The 15,575-nt window shown below is 54.9% G+C and overlaps 17 non-coding genes across 17 annotated transcripts; all 17 read right to left on the reverse strand.

Annotated features, from left to right (window-relative positions):
* Window positions 1–22: 22 nt before the first annotated feature.
* On the reverse strand, window positions 23–141 carry LOC126088770 (5S ribosomal RNA). The gene has a single exon (XR_007520124.1). It is a non-coding gene; the product is annotated as a 5S ribosomal RNA (ribosomal RNA).
* An 845-nt stretch (window positions 142–986) lies between these two features.
* Window positions 987–1,105, reverse strand: LOC126088771 (5S ribosomal RNA). Its single transcript, XR_007520125.1, has one exon. It is a non-coding gene; the product is annotated as a 5S ribosomal RNA (ribosomal RNA).
* An 851-nt stretch (window positions 1,106–1,956) lies between these two features.
* On the reverse strand, window positions 1,957–2,075 carry LOC126088772 (5S ribosomal RNA). Its single transcript, XR_007520126.1, has one exon. It is a non-coding gene; the product is annotated as a 5S ribosomal RNA (ribosomal RNA).
* Window positions 2,076–2,917: 842 nt separating this feature from the next.
* Window positions 2,918–3,036, reverse strand: LOC126088773 (5S ribosomal RNA). The gene has a single exon (XR_007520127.1). It is a non-coding gene; the product is annotated as a 5S ribosomal RNA (ribosomal RNA).
* Window positions 3,037–3,874: 838 nt separating this feature from the next.
* LOC126088774 (5S ribosomal RNA) lies at window positions 3,875–3,993 on the reverse strand. The gene has a single exon (XR_007520129.1). It is a non-coding gene; the product is annotated as a 5S ribosomal RNA (ribosomal RNA).
* An 837-nt stretch (window positions 3,994–4,830) lies between these two features.
* LOC126088775 (5S ribosomal RNA) lies at window positions 4,831–4,949 on the reverse strand. The gene has a single exon (XR_007520130.1). It is a non-coding gene; the product is annotated as a 5S ribosomal RNA (ribosomal RNA).
* Window positions 4,950–5,788: 839 nt separating this feature from the next.
* LOC126088776 (5S ribosomal RNA) lies at window positions 5,789–5,907 on the reverse strand. Its single transcript, XR_007520131.1, has one exon. It is a non-coding gene; the product is annotated as a 5S ribosomal RNA (ribosomal RNA).
* Window positions 5,908–6,745: 838 nt separating this feature from the next.
* LOC126088777 (5S ribosomal RNA) lies at window positions 6,746–6,864 on the reverse strand. Its single transcript, XR_007520132.1, has one exon. It is a non-coding gene; the product is annotated as a 5S ribosomal RNA (ribosomal RNA).
* Window positions 6,865–7,707: 843 nt separating this feature from the next.
* LOC126089106 (5S ribosomal RNA) lies at window positions 7,708–7,826 on the reverse strand. The gene has a single exon (XR_007520447.1). It is a non-coding gene; the product is annotated as a 5S ribosomal RNA (ribosomal RNA).
* Window positions 7,827–8,673: 847 nt separating this feature from the next.
* LOC126088779 (5S ribosomal RNA) lies at window positions 8,674–8,792 on the reverse strand. Its single transcript, XR_007520134.1, has one exon. It is a non-coding gene; the product is annotated as a 5S ribosomal RNA (ribosomal RNA).
* An 853-nt stretch (window positions 8,793–9,645) lies between these two features.
* LOC126089108 (5S ribosomal RNA) lies at window positions 9,646–9,764 on the reverse strand. The gene has a single exon (XR_007520449.1). It is a non-coding gene; the product is annotated as a 5S ribosomal RNA (ribosomal RNA).
* Window positions 9,765–10,601: 837 nt separating this feature from the next.
* LOC126088781 (5S ribosomal RNA) lies at window positions 10,602–10,720 on the reverse strand. The gene has a single exon (XR_007520135.1). It is a non-coding gene; the product is annotated as a 5S ribosomal RNA (ribosomal RNA).
* An 846-nt stretch (window positions 10,721–11,566) lies between these two features.
* On the reverse strand, window positions 11,567–11,685 carry LOC126088782 (5S ribosomal RNA). Its single transcript, XR_007520136.1, has one exon. It is a non-coding gene; the product is annotated as a 5S ribosomal RNA (ribosomal RNA).
* Window positions 11,686–12,537: 852 nt separating this feature from the next.
* Window positions 12,538–12,656, reverse strand: LOC126088783 (5S ribosomal RNA). Its single transcript, XR_007520137.1, has one exon. It is a non-coding gene; the product is annotated as a 5S ribosomal RNA (ribosomal RNA).
* Window positions 12,657–13,494: 838 nt separating this feature from the next.
* Window positions 13,495–13,613, reverse strand: LOC126088784 (5S ribosomal RNA). Its single transcript, XR_007520138.1, has one exon. It is a non-coding gene; the product is annotated as a 5S ribosomal RNA (ribosomal RNA).
* Window positions 13,614–14,457: 844 nt separating this feature from the next.
* LOC126088785 (5S ribosomal RNA) lies at window positions 14,458–14,576 on the reverse strand. The gene has a single exon (XR_007520139.1). It is a non-coding gene; the product is annotated as a 5S ribosomal RNA (ribosomal RNA).
* Window positions 14,577–15,428: 852 nt separating this feature from the next.
* Window positions 15,429–15,547, reverse strand: LOC126088786 (5S ribosomal RNA). Its single transcript, XR_007520140.1, has one exon. It is a non-coding gene; the product is annotated as a 5S ribosomal RNA (ribosomal RNA).
* Window positions 15,548–15,575: the final 28 nt, after the last annotated feature.

The following is a 15,575-nucleotide window of genomic DNA, read 5'->3' on the forward strand; positions in this document are numbered from 1 at the left end:
AAAAAAAAAAAAACAGGAAGGGAGCCAACAGCACCCGGGTTTCCCAGGCGGTCACCCATCCAAGTACTAGCCGGGCCCGATGATGCTTAACTTCGGTGATCGGACGAGAACCGGTGTATTCATCATGGTATGGCCGTTGGCGCTCATCTAATGTAGGAGCACGGCAGAATTCGCGTTCGGCTTTTCTCCCAACACACAAAATGTTAGTTTTCGGCCGCATTTGACGAAAGCGCTTCCTTCCGCAACCGCCAGTTCCTCGAGGACGGCGCGGGGAGGCGCGCCCGGCGTCCCAGCAGAGTGACGGCCGAATTGGCGGGCGCACCGCCGCGTGTGTGAGACGCACTGCTGCTCGTTGCACCCCCTGTCATTCGCTGGGCGCGTGCAGCCTTCGACACTAGCGGAGGACGCATCTTGTCCCTGGTGTTCAGCGGAGGGCCTGTGCGGGGTGTGGCAGTGTCTCGCTGGAGGGCCCACTGGTAGCGATGTGGGCTTCCTCGCCTCGCCTCGCCTCGCCTCGCCTCGCCTCACACCAGGTGTCTGCGTAGTTTGCAGTGCATTCGCACCATTCCTATCCCTGTCCCTGTCCCCGTCCCGACTTGTCCCGACTTTGCTCGACTGCCGCTCGCTGCCACTCGGGTCGTGGTCCATATGACAGCGCAAGCACGACAAACGTCTGCGGGACGAGACGAGACGAGACGAGACGACTAAGGAATAAGTTCGTGGTTACAAATCAAATTTGGAACTCAACACACCTACACAACAATAGGCGGTGACGTATTTCAGAAATCACCTGCCGATTCGTAGTGTTTTGTCGTTTTCAAAGTCTTCTTGGCAAACTTGGTTAGCACATTCTCCCTCAAACTGAGTTAATTACTGCATTTTCGTTCCATTACAGTAGTTTAAAAGGCTTAAGGAAGCATCTTTGTCACAACAGAAAGGTAGTTTGAAAATTGGGCTGGCGACATAACAAAAAAAAACAGTAAGGGAGCCAACAGCACCCGGGTTTCCCAGGCGGTCACCCATCCAAGTACTAGCCGGGCCCGATGATGCTTAACTTCGGTGATCGGACGAGAACCGGTGTATTCATCATGGTATGGCCGTTGGCGCTCATCTAATGTAGGAGCACGGCAGAATTCGCGTTCGGCTTTTCTCCCAACACACAAAATGTTAGTTTTCGGCCGCATTTGACGAAAGCGCTTCCTTCCGCAACCGCCAGTTCCTCGAGGACGGCGCGGGGAGGCGCGCCCGGCGTCCCAGCAGAGTGACGGCCGAATTGGCGGGCGCACCGCCGCGTGTGTGAGACGCACTGCTGCTCGTTGCACCCCCTGTCATTCGCTGGGCGCGTGCAGCCTTCGACACTAGCGGAGGACGCATCTTGTCCCTGGTGTTCAGCGGAGGGCCTGTGCGGGGTGTGGCAGTGTCGTGCTGGAGGGCCCACTGGTAGCGATGTGGGCTTCCTCGCCTCGCCTCGCCTCGCCTCGCCTCACACCAGGTGTCTGCGTAAGTTTGCAGTGCATTCGCACCATTCCTGTCCCTGTCCCTGTCCCCGTCCCGACTTGTCCCGACTTTGCTCGACTGCCGCTCGCTGCCGCTCGGGTCGTGGTCCATATGACAGCGCAAGCACGACAAACGTCTGCGGGACGAGACGAGACGAGACGAGACGAGACGACTAAGGAATAAATTCGTGGTTACAAATCAAATTTGGAACTCTACACTCCTACACAACAATAGGCGGTGACGTATTTCAGAAATCACCTGCCGATTCGTACTGTTTTGTCGTTTTCAAAGTCTTTTTGGCAAACTTGGTTAGCACATTCTCCCTCAAACTGAGTTAATTACTGCATTTTCGTACCATTACAGTAGTTTAAAAGGCTTAAGGAAGCATCTTTGTCACAACAGAAAGGTAGTTTGAAATTTGGGATGGCGACATAACAAAAAAAAAAAAAACAGGAAGGGAGCCAACAGCACCCGGGTTTCCCAGGCGGTCACCCATCCAAGTACTAGCCGGGCCCGATGATGCTTAACTTCGGTGATCGGACGAGAACCGGTGTATTCATCATGGTATGGCCGTTGGCGCTCATCTAATGTAGGAGCACGGCAGAATTCGCGTTCGGCTTTTCTCCCAACACACAAAATGTTAGTTTTCGGCCGCATTTGACGAAAGCGCTTCCTTCCGCAACCGCCAGTTCCTCGAGGACGGCGCTGGGAGGCGCGCCCGGCGTCCCAGCAGAGTGACGGCCGAATTGGCGGGCGCACCGCCGCGTGTGTGAGACGCACTGCTGCTCGTTGCACCCCCTGTCATTCGCTGGGCGCGTGCAGCCTTCGACACTAGCGGAGGACGCATCTTGTCCCTGGTGTTCAGCGGAGGGCATGTGCGGGGTGTGGCAGTGTCGTGCTGGAGGGCCCACTGGTAGCGATGTGGGCTTCCTCGCCTCGCCTCGCCTCGCCTCGCCTCACACCAGGTGTCTGCGTAGTTTGCAGTGCATTCGCACCATTCCTATCCCTGTCCCTGTCCCCGTCCCGACTTGTCCCGACTTTGCTCGACTGCCGCTCGCTGCCGCTCGGGTCGTGGTCCATATGACAGCGCAAGCACGACAAACGTCTGCGGGACGAGACGAGACGAGACGAGACGACTAAGGAATAAGTTCGTGGTTACAAATCAAATTTGGAACTCAACACACCTACACAACAATAGGCGGTGACGTATTTCAGAAATCACCTGCCGATTCGTAGTGTTTTGTCGTTTTCAAAGTCTTCTTGGCAAACTTGGTTAGCACATTCTCCCTCAAACTGAGTTAATTACTGCATTTTCGTTCCATTACAGTAGTTTAAAAGGCTTAAGGAAGCATCTTTGTCACAACAGAAAGGTAGTTTGAAAATTGGGCTGGCGACATAACAAAAAAAAAAACAGTAAGGGAGCCAACAGCACCCGGGTTTCCCAGGCGGTCACCCATCCAAGTACTAGCCGGGCCCGATGATGCTTAACTTCGGTGATCGGACGAGAACCGGTGTATTCATCATGGTATGGCCGTTGGCGCTCATCTAATGTAGGAGCACGGCAGAATTCGCGTTCGGCTTTTCTCCCAACACACAAAATGTTAGTTTTCGGCCGCATTTGACGAAAGCGCTTCCTTCCGCAACCGCCAGTTCCTCGAGGACGGCGCGGGGAGGCGCGCCCGGCGTCCCAGCAGAGTGACGGCCGAATTGGCGGGCGCACCGCCGCGTGTGTGAGACGCACTGCTGCTCGTTGCACCCCCTGTCATTCGCTGGGCGCGTGCAGCCTTCGACACTAGCGGAGGACGCATCTTGTCCCTGGTGTTCAGCGGAGGGCCTGTGCGGGGTGTGGCAGTGTCGTGCTGGAGGGCCCACTGGTAGCGATGTGGGCTTCCTCGCCTCGCCTCGCCTCGCCTCGCCTCACACCAGGTGTCTGCGTAAGTTTGCAGTGCATTCGCACCATTCCTATCCCTGTCCCTGTCCCCGTCCCGACTTGTCCCGACTTTGCTCGACTGCCGCTCGGTGCCGCTCGGGTCGTAGTCCATATGACAGCGCAAGCACGACAAACGTCTGCGGGACGAGACGAGACGAGACGACTAAGGAATAAATTCGTGGTTACAAATCAAATTTGGAACTCTACACTCCTACACAACAATAGGCGGTGACGTATTTCAGAAATCATCTGCCGATTCGTACTGTTTTGTCGTTTTCAAAGTCTTCTTGGCAAACTTGGTTAGCACATTCTCCCTCAAACAGAGTTAATTACTGCATTTTCGTACCATTACAGTAGTTTAAAAGGCTTAAGGAAGCATCTTTGTCACAACAGAAAGGTAATTTGAAAATTGGGCTGGCGACATAACAAAAAAAAAAACAGGAAGGGAGCCAACAGCACCCGGGTTTCCCAGGCGGTCACCCATCCAAGTACTAGCCGGGCCCGATGATGCTTAACTTCGGTGATCGGACGAGAACCGGTGTATTCATCATGGTATGGCCGTTGGCGCTCATCTAATGTAGGAGCACGGCAGAATTCTCGTTCGGCTTTTCTCCCAACACACAAAATGTTAGTTTTCGGCCGCATTTGACGAAAGCGCTTCCTTCCGCAACCGCCAGTTCCTCGAGGACGGCGCGGGAAGGCGCGCCCGGCGTCCCAGCAGAGTGACGGCCGAATTGGCGGGCGCACCGCCGCGTGTGTGAGACGCACTGCTGCTCGTTGCACCCCCTGTCATTCGCTGGGCGCGTGCAGCCTTCGACACTAGCGGAGGACGCATCTTGTCCCTGGTGTTCAGCGGAGGGCCTGTGCGGGGTGTGGCAGTGTCGTGCTGGAGGGCCCACTGGTAGCGATGTGGGCTTCCTCGCCTCGCCTCGCCTCGCCTCACACCAGGTGTCTGCGTAGTTTGCAGTGCATTCGCACCATTCCTGTCCCTGTCCCTGTCCCCGTCCCGACTTGTCCCGACTTTGCTCGACTGCCGCTCGCTGCCGCTCGGGTCGTGGTCCATATGACAGCGCAAGCACGACAAACGTCTGCGGGACGAGACGAGACGAGACGAGACGACTAAGGAATAAGTTCGTGGTTACAAATCAAATTTGGAACTCAACACACCTACACAACAATAGGCGGTGACGTATTTCAGAAATCACCTGCCGATTCGTAGTGTTTTGTCGTTTTCAAAGTCTTCTTGGCAAACTTGGTTAGCACATTCTCCCTCAAACTGAGTTAATTACTGCATTTTCGTTCCATTACAGTAGTTTAAAAGGCTTAAGGAAGCATCTTTGTCACAACAGAAAGGTAGTTTGAAAATTGGGCTGGCGACATAACAAAAAAAAAAACAGTAAGGGAGCCAACAGCACCCGGGTTTCCCAGGCGGTCACCCATCCAAGTACTAGCCGGGCCCGATGATGCTTAACTTCGGTGATCGGACGAGAACCGGTGTATTCATCATGGTATGGCCGTTGGCGCTCATCTAATGTAGGAGCACGGCAGAATTCGCGTTCGGCTTTTCTCCCAACACACAAAATGTTAGTTTTCGGCCGCATTTGACGAAAGCGCTTCCTTCCGCAACCGCCAGTTCCTCGAGGACGGCGCGGGGAGGCGCGCCCGGCGTCCCAGCAGAGTGACGGCCGAATTGGCGGGCGCACCGCCGCGTGTGTGAGACGCACTGCTGCTCGTTGCACCCCCTGTCATTCGCTGGGCGCGTGCAGCCTTCGACACTAGCGGAGGACGCATCTTGTCCCTGGTGTTCAGTGGAGGGCCTGTGCGGGGTGTGGCAGTGTCGTGCTGGAGGGCCCACTGGTAGCGATGTGGGCTTCCTCGCCTCGCCTCGCCTCGCCTCGCCTCACACCAGGTGTCTGCGTAAGTTTGCAGTGCATTCGCACCATTCCTATCCCTGTCCCTGTCCCCGTCCCGACTTGTCCCGACTTTGCTCGACTGCCGCTCGCTGCCGCTCGGGTCGTAGTCCATATGACAGCGCAAGCACGACAAACGTCTGCGGGACGAGACGAGACGAGACGACTAAGGAATAAATTCGTGGTTACAAATCAAATTTGGAACTCTACACTCCTACACAACAATAGGCGGTGACGTATTTCAGAAATCATCTGCCGATTCGTACTGTTTTGTCGTTTTCAAAGTCTTCTTGGCAAACTTGGTTAGCACATTCTCCCTCAAACAGAGTTAATTACTGCATTTTCGTACCATTACAGTAGTTTAAAAGGCTTAAGGAAGCATCTTTGTCACAACAGAAAGGTAGTTTGAAAATTGGGCTGGCGACATAACAAAAAAAAAAAACAGGAAGGGAGCCAACAGCACCCGGGTTTCCCAGGCGGTCACCCATCCAAGTACTAGCCGGGCCCGATGATGCTTAACTTCGGTGATCGGACGAGAACCGGTGTATTCATCATGGTATGGCCGTTGGCGCTCATCTAATGTAGGAGCACGGCAGAATTCTCGTTCGGCTTTTCTCCCAACACACAAAATGTTAGTTTTCGGCCGCATTTGACGAAAGCGCTTCCTTCCGCAACCGCCAGTTCCTCGAGGACGGCGCGGGAAGGCGCGCCCGGCGTCCCAGCAGAGTGACGGCCGAATTGGCGGGCGCACCGCCGCGTGTGTGAGACGCACTGCTGCTCGTTGCACCCCCTGTCATTCGCTGGGCGCGTGCAGCCTTCGACACTAGCGGAGGACGCATCTTGTCCCTGGTGTTCAGCGGAGGGCCTGTGCGGGGTGTGGCAGTGTCGTGCTGGAGGGCCCACTGGTAGCGATGTGGGCTTCCTCGCCTCGCCTCGCCTCGCCTCACACCAGGTGTCTGCGTAGTTTGCAGTGCATTCGCACCATTCCTGTCCCTGTCCCTGTCCCCGTCCCGACTTGTCCCGACTTTGCTCGACTGCCGCTCGCTGCCGCTCGGGTCGTGGTCCATATGACAGCGCAAGCACGACAAACGTCTGCGGGACGAGACGAGACGAGACGAGACGACTAAGGAATAAGTTCGTGGTTACAAATCAAATTTGGAACTGAACACACCTACACAACAATAGGCGGTGACGTATTTCAGAAATCACCTGCCGATTCGTAGTGTTTTGTCGTTTTCAAAGTCTTCTTGGCAAACTTGGTTAGCACATTCTCCCTCAAACTGAGTTAATTACTGCATTTTCGTTCCATTACAGTAGTTTAAAAGGCTTAAGGAAGCATCTTTGTCACAACAGAAAGGTAGTTTGAAAATTGGGCTGGCGACATAACAAAAAAAAAAAACAGGAAGGGAGCCAACAGCACCCGGGTTTCCCAGGCGGTCACCCATCCAAGTACTAGCCGGGCCCGATGATGCTTAACTTCGGTGATCGGACGAGAACCGGTGTATTCATCATGGTATGGCCGTTGGCGCTCATCTAATGTAGGAGCACGGCAGAATTCGCGTTCGGCTTTTCTCCCAACACACAAAATGTTAGTTTTCGGCCGCATTTGACGAAAGCGCTTCCTTCCGCAACCGCCAGTTCCTCGAGGACGGCGCGGGGAGGCGCGCCCGGCGTCCCAGCAGAGTGACGGCCGAATTGGCGGGCGCACCGCCGCGTGTGTGAGACGCACTGCTGCTCGTTGCACCCCCTGTCATTCGCTGGGCGCGTGCAGCCTTCGACACTAGCGGAGGACGCATCTTGTCCCTGGTGTTCAGCGGAGGGCCTGTGCGGGGTGTGGCAGTGTCGTGCTGGAGGGCCCACTGGTAGCGATGTGGGCTTCCTCGCCTCGCCTCGCCTCGCCTCACACCAGGTGTCTGCGTAGTTTGCAGTGCATTCGCACCATTCCTGTCCCTGTCCCTGTCCCCGTCCCGACTTGTCCCGACTTTGCTCGACTGCCGCTCGCTGCCGCTCGGGTCGTGGTCCATATGACAGCGCAAGCACGACAAACGTCTGCGGGACGAGACGAGACGAGACGAGACGAGACGACTAAGGAATAAATTCGTGGTTACAAATCAAATTTGGAACTCTACACTCCTACACAACAATAGGCGGTGACGTATTTCAGAAATCATCTGCCGATTCGTACTGTTTTGTCGTTTTCAAAGTCTTCTTGGGAAACTTGGTTAGCACATTCTCCCTCAAACAGAGTTAATTACTGCATTTTCGTACCATTACAGTAGTTTAAAAGGCTTAAGGAAGCATCTTTGTCACAACAGAAAGGTAGTTTGAAAATTGGGCTGGCGACATAACAAAAAAAAAAAACAGGAAGGGAGCCAACAGCACCCGGGTTTCCCAGGCGGTCACCCATCCAAGTACTAGACGGGCCCGATGATGCTTAACTTCGGTGATCGGACGAGAACCGGTGTATTCATCATGGTATGGCCGTTGGCGCTCATCTAATGTAGGAGCACGGCAGAATTCTCGTTCGGCTTTTCTCCCAACACACAAAATGTTAGTTTTCGGCCGCATTTGACGAAAGCGCTTCCTTCCGCAACCGCCAGTTCCTCGAGGACGGCGCGGGAAGGCGCGCCCGGCGTCCCAGCAGAGTGACGGCCGAATTGGCGGGCGCACCGCCGCGTGTGTGAGACGCACTGCTGCTCGTTGCACCCCCTGTCATTCGCTGGGCGCGTGCAGCCTTCGACACTAGCGGAGGACGCATCTTGTCCCTGGTGTTCAGCGGAGGGCCTGTGCGGGGTGTGGCAGTGTCGTGCTGGAGGGCCCACTGGTAGCGATGTGGGCTTCCTCGCCTCGCCTCGCCTCGCCTCACACCAGGTGTCTGCGTAGTTTGCAGTGCATTCGCACCATTCCTGTCCCTGTCCCTGTCCCCGTCCCGACTTGTCCCGACTTTGCTCGACTGCCGCTCGCTGCCGCTCGGGTCGTGGTCCATATGACAGCGCAAGCACGACAAACGTCTGCGGGACGAGACGAGACGAGACGAGACGAGACGACTAAGGAATAAATTCGTGGTTACAAATCAAATTTGGAACTCTACACTCCTACACAACAATAGGCGGTGACGTATTTCAGAAATCACCTGCCGATTCGTACTGTTTTGTCGTTTTCAAAGTCTTTTTGGCAAACTTGGTTAGCACATTCTCCCTCAAACTGAGTTAATTACTGCATTTTCGTACCATTACAGTAGTTTAAAAGGCTTAAGGAAGCATCTTTGTCACAACAGAAAGGTAGTTTGAAATTTGGGATGGCGACATAACAAAAAAAAAAAAAAAACAGGAAGGGAGCCAACAGCACCCGGGTTTCCCAGGCGGTCACCCATCCAAGTACTAGCCGGGCCCGATGATGCTTAACTTCGGTGATCGGACGAGAACCGGTGTATTCATCATGGTATGGCCGTTGGCGCTCATCTAATGTAGGAGCACGGCAGAATTCTCGTTCGGCTTTTCTCCCAACACACAAAATGTTAGTTTTCGGCCGCATTTGACGAAAGCGCTTCCTTCCGCAACCGCCAGGTCCTCGAGGACGGCGCGGGGAGGCGCGCCCGGCGTCCCAGCAGAGTGACGGCCGGATTGGCGGGCGCACCGCCGCGTGTGTGAGACGCACTGCTGCTCGTTGCACCCCCTGTCATTCGCTGGGCGCGTGCAGCCTTCGACACTAGCGGAGGACGCATCTTGTCCCTGGTGTTCAGCGGAGGGCCTGTGCGGGGTGTGGCAGTGTCGTGCTGGAGGGCCCACTGGTAGCGATGTGGGCTTCCTCGCCTCGCCTCGCCTCGCCTCGCCTCGCCTCGCCTCACACCAGGTGTCTGCGTAGTTTGCAGTGCATTCGCACCATTCCTATCCCTGTCCCTGTCCCCGTCCCGACTTGTCCCGACTTTGCTCGACTGCCGCTCGCTGCCGCTCGGGTCGTGGTCCATATGACAGCGCAAGCACGACAAACGTCTGCGGGACGAGACGAGACGAGACGAGACGACTAAGGAATAAGTTCGTGGTTACAAATCAAATTTGGAACTCAACACACCTACACAACAATAGGCGGTGACGTATTTCAGAAATCACCTGCCGATTCGTAGTGTTTTGTCGTTTTCAAAGTCTTCTTGGCAAACTTGGTTAGCACATTCTCCCTCAAACAGAGTTAATTACTGCATTTTCGTACCATTACAGTAGTTTAAAAGGCTTAAGGAAGCATCTTTGTCACAACAGAAAGGTAGTTTGAAAATTGGGCTGGCGACATAACAAAAAAAAAAAACAGGAAGGGAGCCAACAGCACCCGGGTTTCCCAGGCGGTCACCCATCCAAGTACTAGACGGGCCCGATGATGCTTAACTTCGGTGATCGGACGAGAACCGGTGTATTCATCATGGTATGGCCGTTGGCGCTCATCTAATGTAAGAGCACGGCAGAATTCTCGTTCGGCTTTTCTCCCAACACACAAAATGTTAGTTTTCGGCCGCATTTGACGAAAGCGCTTCCTTCCGCAACCGCCAGTTCCTCGAGGACGGCGCGGGAAGGCGCGCCCGGCGTCCCAGCAGAGTGACGGCCGAATTGGCGGGCGCACCGCCGCGTGTGTGAGACGCACTGCTGCTCGTTGCACCCCCTGTCATTCGCTGGGCGCGTGCAGCCTTCGACACTAGCGGAGGACGCATCTTGTCCCTGGTGTTCAGCGGAGGGCCTGTGCGGGGTGTGGCAGTGTCGTGCTGGAGGGCCCACTGGTAGCGATGTGGGCTTCCTCGCCTCGCCTCGCCTCGCCTCACACCAGGTGTCTGCGTAGTTTGCAGTGCATTCGCACCATTCCTGTCCCTGTCCCTGTCCCCGTCCCGACTTGTCCCGACTTTGCTCGACTGCCGCTCGCTGCCGCTCGGGTCGTGGTCCATATGACAGCGCAAGCACGACAAACGTCTGCGGGACGAGACGAGACGAGACGAGACGACTAAGGAATAAGTTCGTGGTTACAAATCAAATTTGGAACTCAACACACCTACACAACAATAGGCGGTGACGTATTTCAGAAATCACCTGCCGATTCGTAGTGTTTTGTCGTTTTCAAAGTCTTCTTGGCAAACTTGGTTAGCACATTCTCCCTCAAACTGAGTTAATTACTGCATTTTCGTTCCATTACAGTAGTTTAAAAGGCTTAAGGAAGCATCTTTGTCACAACAGAAAGGTAGTTTGAAAATTGGGCTGGCGACATAACAAAAAAAAAAACAGTAAGGGAGCCAACAGCACCCGGGTTTCCCAGGCGGTCACCCATCCAAGTACTAGCCGGGCCCGATGATGCTTAACTTCGGTGATCGGACGAGAACCGGTGTATTCATCATGGTATGGCCGTTGGCGCTCATCTAATGTAGGAGCACGGCAGAATTCGCGTTCGGCTTTTCTCCCAACACACAAAATGTTAGTTTTCGGCCGCATTTGACGAAAGCGCTTCCTTCCGCAACCGCCAGTTCCTCGAGGACGGCGCGGGGAGGCGCGCCCGGCGTCCCAGCAGAGTGACGGCCGAATTGGCGGGCGCACCGCCGCGTGTGTGAGACGCACTGCTGCTCGTTGCACCCCCTGTCATTCGCTGGGCGCGTGCAGCCTTCGACACTAGCGGAGGACGCATCTTGTCCCTGGTGTTCAGCGGAGGGCCTGTGCGGGGTGTGGCAGTGTCGTGCTGGAGGGCCCACTGGTAGCGATGTGGGCTTCCTCGCCTCGCCTCGCCTCGCCTCACACCAGGTGTCTGCGTAGTTTGCAGTGCATTCGCACCATTCCTGTCCCTGTCCCTGTCCCCGTCCCGACTTGTCCCGACTTTGCTCGACTGCCGCTCGCTGCCGCTCGGGTCGTGGTCCATATGACAGCGCAAGCACGACAAACGTCTGCGGGACGAGACGAGACGAGACGAGACGAGACGACTAAGGAATAAATTCGTGGTTACAAATCAAATTTGGAACTCTACACTCCTACACAACAATAGGCGGTGACGTATTTCAGAAATCACCTGCCGATTCGTACTGTTTTGTCGTTTTCAAAGTCTTTTTGGCAAACTTGGTTAGCACATTCTCCCTCAAACTGAGTTAATTACTGCATTTTCGTACCATTACAGTAGTTTAAAAGGCTTAAGGAAGCATCTTTGTCACAACAGAAAGGTAGTTTGAAATTTGGGATGGCGACATAACAAAAAAAAAAAAAAACAGGAAGGGAGCCAACAGCACCCGGGTTTCCCAGGCGGTCACCCATCCAAGTACTAGCCGGGCCCGATGATGCTTAACTTCGGTGATCGGACGAGAACCGGTGTATTCATCATGGTATGGCCGTTGGCGCTCATCTAATGTAGGAGCACGGCAGAATTCGCGTTCGGCTTTTCTCCCAACACACAAAATGTTAGTTTTCGGCCGCATTTGACGAAAGCGCTTCCTTCCGCAACCGCCAGTTCCTCGAGGACGGCGCGGGGAGGCGCGCCCGGCGTCCCAGCAGAGTGACGGCCGGATTGGCGGGCGCACCGCCGCGTGTGTGAGACGCACTGCTGCTCGTTGCACCCCCTGTCATTCGCTGGGCGCGTGCAGCCTTCGACACTAGCGGAGGACGCATCTTGTCCCTGGTGTTCAGCGGAGGGCCTGTGCGGGGTGTGGCAGTGTCGTGCTGGAGGGCCCACTGGTAGCGATGTGGGCTTCCTCGCCTCGCCTCGCCTTGCCTCGCCTCGCCTCGCCTCACACCAGGTGTCTGCGTAGTTTGCAGTGCATTCGCACCATTCCTATCCCTGTCCCTGTCCCCGTCCCGACTTGTCCCGACTTTGCTCGACTGCCGCTCGCTGCCGCTCGGGTCGTGGTCCATATGACAGCGCAAGCACGACAAACGTCTGCGGGACGAGACGAGACGAGACGAGACGACTAAGGAATAAGTTCGTGGTTACAAATCAAATTTGGAACTCAACACACCTACACAACAATAGGCGGTGACGTATTTCAGAAATCACCTGCCGATTCGTAGTGTTTTGTCGTTTTCAAAGTCTTCTTGGCAAACTTGGTTAGCACATTCTCCCTCAAACTGAGTTAATTACTGCATTTTCGTTCCATTACAGTAGTTTAAAAGGCTTAAGGAAGCATCTTTGTCACAACAGAAAGGTAGTTTGAAAATTGGGCTGGCGACATAACAAAAAAAAAAACAGGAAGGGAGCCAACAGCACCCGGGTTTCCCAGGCGGTCACCCATCCAAGTACTAGCCGGGCCCGATGATGCTTAACTTCGGTGATCGGACGAGAACCGGTGTATTCATCATGGTATGGCCGTTGGCGCTCATCTAATGTAGGAGCACGGCAGAATTCGCGTTCGGCTTTTCTCCCAACACACAAAATGTTAGTTTTCGGCCGCATTTGACGAAAGCGCTTCCTTCCGCAACCGCCAGTTCCTCGAGGACGGCGCGGGGAGGCGCGCCCGGCGTCCCAGCAGAGTGACGGCCGAATTGGCGGGCGCACCGCCGCGTGTGTGAGACGCACTGCTGCTCGTTGCACCCCCTGTCATTCGCTGGGCGCGTGCAGCCTTCGACACTAGCGGAGGACGCATCTTGTCCCTGGTGTTCAGCGGAGGGCCTGTGCGGGGTGTGGCAGTGTCGTGCTGGAGGGCCCACTGGTAGCGATGTGGGCTTCCTCGCCTCGCCTCGCCTCGCCTCGCCTCACACCAGGTGTCTGCGTAAGTTTGCAGTGCATTCGCACCATTCCTATCCCTGTCCCTGTCCCCGTCCCGACTTGTCCCGACTTTGCTCGACTGCCGCTCGCTGCCGCTCGGGTCGTAGTCCATATGACAGCGCAAGCACGACAAACGTCTGCGGGACGAGACGAGACGAGACGACTAAGGAATAAATTCGTGGTTACAAATCAAATTTGGAACTCTACACTCCTACACAACAATAGGCGGTGACGTATTTCAGAAATCATCTGCCGATTCGTACTGTTTTGTCGTTTTCAAAGTCTTCTTGGCAAACTTGGTTAGCACATTCTCCCTCAAACAGAGTTAATTACTGCATTTTCGTACCATTACAGTAGTTTAAAAGGCTTAAGGAAGCATCTTTGTCACAACAGAAAGGTAGTTTGAAAATTGGGCTGGCGACATAACAAAAAAAAAAACAGGAAGGGAGCCAACAGCACCCGGGTTTCCCAGGCGGTCACCCATCCAAGTACTAGCCGGGCCCGATGATGCTTAACTTCGGTGATCGGACGAGAACCGGTGTATTCATCATGGTATGGCCGTTGGCGCTCATCTAATGTAGGAGCACGGCAGAATTCTCGTTCGGCTTTTCTCCCAACACACAAAATGTTAGTTTTCGGCCGCATTTGACGAAAGCGCTTCCTTCCGCAACCGCCAGTTCCTCGAGGACGGCGCGGGAAGGCGCGCCCGGCGTCCCAGCAGAGTGACGGCCGAATTGGCGGGCGCACCGCCGCGTGTGTGAGACGCACTGCTGCTCGTTGCACCCCCTGTCATTCGCTGGGCGCGTGCAGCCTTCGACACTAGCGGAGGACGCATCTTGTCCCTGGTGTTCAGCGGAGGGCCTGTGCGGGGTGTGGCAGTGTCGTGCTGGAGGGCCCACTGGTAGCGATGTGGGCTTCCTCGCCTCGCCTCGCCTCGCCTCACACCAGGTGTCTGCGTAGTTTGCAGTGCATTCGCACCATTCCTGTCCCTGTCCCTGTCCCCGTCCCGACTTGTCCCGACTTTGCTCGACTGCCGCTCGCTGCCGCTCGGGTCGTGGTCCATATGACAGCGCAAGCACGACAAACGTCTGCGGGACGAGACGAGACGAGACGAGACGAGACGACTAAGGAATAAATTCGTGGTTACAAATCAAATTTGGAACTCTACACTCCTACACAACAATAGGCGGTGACGTATTTCAGAAATCACCTGCCGATTCGTACTGTTTTGTCGTTTTCAAAGTCTTTTTGGCAAACTTGGTTAGCACATTCTCCCTCAAACTGAGTTAATTACTGCATTTTCGTACCATTACAGTAGTTTAAAAGGCTTAAGGAAGCATCTTTGTCACAACAGAAAGGTAGTTTGAAATTTGGGATGGCGACATAACAAAAAAAAAAAAACAGGAAGGGAGCCAACAGCACCCGGGTTTCCCAGGCGGTCACCCATCCAAGTACTAGCCGGGCCCGATGATGCTTAACTTCGGTGATCGGACGAGAACCGGTGTATTCATCATGGTATGGCCGTTGGCGCTCATCTAATGTAGGAGCACGGCAGAATTCGCGTTCGGCTTTTCTCCCAACACACAAAATGTTAGTTTTCGGCCGCATTTGACGAAAGCGCTTCCTTCCGCAACCGCCAGTTCCTCGAGGACGGCGCGGGGAGGCGCGCCCGGCGTCCCAGCAGAGTGACGGCCGGATTGGCGGGCGCACCGCCGCGTGTGTGAGACGCACTGCTGCTCGTTGCACCCCCTGTCATTCGCTGGGCGCGTGCAGCCTTCGACACTAGCGGAGGACGCATCTTGTCCCTGGTGTTCAGCGGAGGGCCTGTGCGGGGTGTGGCAGTGTCGTGCTGGAGGGCCCACTGGTAGCGATGTGGGCTTCCTCGCCTCGCCTCGCCTCGCCTCGCCTCGCCTCGCCTCCCACCAGGTGTCTGCGTAGTTTGCAGTGCATTCGCACCATTCCTATCCCTGTCCCTGTCCCCGTCCCGACTTGTCCCGACTTTGCTCGACTGCCGCTCGCTGCCGCTCGGGTCGTGGTCCATATGACAGCGCAAGCACGACAAACGTCTGCGGGACGAGACGAGACGAGACGAGACGACTAAGGAATAAGTTCGTGGTTACAAATCAAATTTGGAACTCAACACACCTACACAACAATAGGCGGTGACGTATTTCAGAAATCACCTGCCGATTCGTAGTGTTTTGTCGTTTTCAAAGTCTTCTTGGCAAACTTGGTTAGCACATTCTCCCTCAAACTGAGTTAATTACTGCATTTTCGTTCCATTACAGTAGTTTAAAAGGCTTAAGGAAGCATCTTTGTCACAACAGAAAGGTAGTTTGAAAATTGGGCTGGCGACATAACAAAAAAAAAAACAGTAAGGGAGCCAACAGCACCCGGGTTTCCCAGGCGGTCACCCATCCAAGTACTAGCCGGGCCCGATGATGCTTAACTTCGGTGATCGGACGAGAACCGGTGTATTCATCATGGTATGGCCGTTGGCGCTCATCTAATGTAGGAGCACGGCAGAA

This window comes from Schistocerca cancellata, chromosome 6 (assembly GCF_023864275.1).
Source record: "Schistocerca cancellata isolate TAMUIC-IGC-003103 chromosome 6, iqSchCanc2.1, whole genome shotgun sequence".
NCBI classification, from domain to species: domain Eukaryota; kingdom Metazoa; phylum Arthropoda; class Insecta; order Orthoptera; family Acrididae; genus Schistocerca; species Schistocerca cancellata.